The sequence below is a fragment of the Halictus rubicundus genome, unplaced genomic scaffold (assembly GCF_050948215.1).
Source record: "Halictus rubicundus isolate RS-2024b unplaced genomic scaffold, iyHalRubi1_principal scaffold1212, whole genome shotgun sequence".
In the NCBI taxonomy this organism is placed as follows: Eukaryota; Metazoa; Arthropoda; class Insecta; order Hymenoptera; family Halictidae; genus Halictus; species Halictus rubicundus.
The window spans coordinates 2,501-5,000 of NW_027489753.1; the positions used below are offsets into that span (position 1 = coordinate 2,501).

Below are 2,500 nucleotides of genomic sequence, written 5' to 3' on the forward strand. Positions count from 1 at the left end.
TTTATCGAGTTCGCGTATAACATAGAGCACAAAACGTCGCCGCATGCGTGTTCGTTGACGAACACGTATATTCGAGAGGACCGGCTGCGTAGCTCGCGTAAAGCTGTGTGCGATTCTGACACTCTACTCTCTGTGTGGCGATAATACAGTGCACAAGAGCTTGGGACGAACGATCGCGCACGGCCAGAGCCGGCTGTGAAGTCCGCTAGTATCGAATAATCTTTCTCCGTGCACAATTGGAAATGTGTTTCGAGAGGACCGGCTGCGTAGCTCGCGTAAAGCTGTGTGCGATTCTGACACTCTACTCTCTGTGTGGCGATAATACAGTGCACAAGAGCTTGGGACGAACGATCGCGCACGGCCAGAGCCGGCTGTGAAGTCCGCTAGTATCGAATAATCGTTCTCCGTGCACAATTGGAAATGTGTTTCGAGAGGACCGGCTGCGTAGCTCGCGTAAAGCTGTGTGCGATTCTGACACTCTACTCTCTGTGTGGCGATAATACAGTGCACAAGAGCTTGGGACGAACGATCGCGCACGGCCAGAGCCGGCTGTGAAGTCCGCTAGTTATCGAGTTCATTCTCCAATAAGAGAGAGGAGGAGGAGAAGTGTCGGGATCCAGTATCGGGTTGTCTATGATCCCCGTCGTTTTCTGAATTCTCCTCCTGTGTTTTCCACTTTAAAGGTTTTTCAATGTATTTTCCGCCCGGCCGTCGGATACGTGTGCGCATTGCAATCGCGTACTCGCGACGGTTTCCGTTTCTACGGACGATCGTGTGTCGTCCTTAAAAACGACGCCTGAATCTCCTTCGCGCGCTGGTTGGAGCTTTCAGGTATCGGCGTTCTTATGAACCGCAGAACAAGAGACATAATTATATATTGATTATAAATCAAATTATACGATTACCCTGAACGGTGGATCACTTGGCTCGTGGGTCGATGAAGAACGCAGCTAATTGCGCGTCAACGTGTGAACTGCAGGACACATGAACATCGACATTTCGAACGCACATTGCGGTCCACGGATACAATTCCTGGACCACGCCTGGCTGAGGGTCGTTTACGTAACCAAATACTGCTTGCGTTGCTCTTGTAAGTCCCCGCCGTCGCTTACCTCTCCATGTCGAATTTTGTGGAGGGCGCAAAGAGCGTTTCTGAGTCGGGTTGCAAAGATGCTACGTACGAGCGAACGATGGACGTTTCGTCGGCGTTTGACGCGGTTCTGTGAAAATTGCAAATTTTACATTGCGTCTAACGGTTTCGTGAGAAGAAGGAAATAGGAATGGGTATCGCATTCGGACTTGCGTGAGTGTTTTGCGGCGTCGTGAGTCGTATTTTCAATACGACCGCCCGTGAACACCGCTCCGACGATCGAAATCTCTCTCTCCTCTCTCTGGAACGATTCGCATTGCGGAAGAAGCGTTTCACTCTCGAACATTTTACGCGCTCCCGACGTCGTCTGAAATGATGCGTATACGAAAGGTATAAGAGTCTCAAGAGACTACAGTGAATGGACACAAATAAAGAAAGAGATACCGGACACCCGTGTAAAATCTGTGTGCGCAACTGTGGCGTGCAACGTAAGCCCCAGGGAGATATATAAAATAAAATACGTCTGTGCGTGGATGTGTCTCTCTACACATAATTGCGGCGGAGGGTCGTCGTTGCCAGCGACTTCGACAAACATATTCTTAGAGTTCGCGAGACAGTGGTCTCTCGTTCTACGAACGCTTTGATGACTGATGGACATAGCAACATTTGGCATTGTGCGGGATGCGCACGCGTACTTGTATCGGGTCGAATAATTTCCCCGTCGTCGCGTGTCCTCGCTAATCCGTTGCGGATTCCATCGCCACGTTCGTTGAATTGAATGACGACCGAGATCTCGTGTCTCTTTGGTTTGATCGATGATATCGCGTCGTGCAGCGTTTCTGTACCCCCGTGTGTCTAGTGTAGTAGAGAAACCCCACCGGGTGTTGAAAATATATATATATATACTCCTCTATGGAGTGGCTTTCGAACATCGTTGTCACCACAACGTGTTGTCACGCAGAGCACGAGAAGGTGAAGGTGAAAACAAACCTTTGTCGGTCGCCCCATGTCTTTTTTTCTTCATTGTCGATCGCGAGACCGCGCGATCTGTCGGTCGTCCAGTCCCCGGAAGTTCTTTTCGACGGACGTTAAAGTTAACCGGCCGATCGTCTAGCGAGAGTTTCCGATCGACGAACAAAATGAAGAAATCTCTATATATACATTATATAGAGAAAAGACACTTTGGTGTGGCGCATAAGATATATGGTTTTGTTTTTTTTTTTTTTTTTTTTTTTGTGCTCCTCTGTACGTTCTCGCGTACTTTTAATGCTTTCGGTGAAATATACGAAACATTTTTTTTTCACGTTTGACGACCTCAGAGTAGGCGAGATTACCCGCTGAATTTAAGCATATTACTAAGCGGAGGAAAAGAAACTAACAAGGATTTCCTTAGTAGCGGCGAGCGAACAG

At 48.5% G+C, this 2,500-nt stretch overlaps 1 non-coding gene and 1 pseudogene across 1 annotated transcript; both read left to right on the top strand.

Moving 5' to 3' along the window:
* Positions 1–902: 902 nt before the first annotated feature.
* LOC143364994 (5.8S ribosomal RNA) lies at positions 903–1,057 on the top strand. The gene has a single exon (XR_013084415.1). It is a non-coding gene; the product is annotated as a 5.8S ribosomal RNA (ribosomal RNA).
* A 1,343-nt stretch (positions 1,058–2,400) lies between these two features.
* Positions 2,401–2,500, top strand: part of LOC143364995 (large subunit ribosomal RNA) — a 7,856-nt pseudogene continuing 7,756 nt past the window's right edge.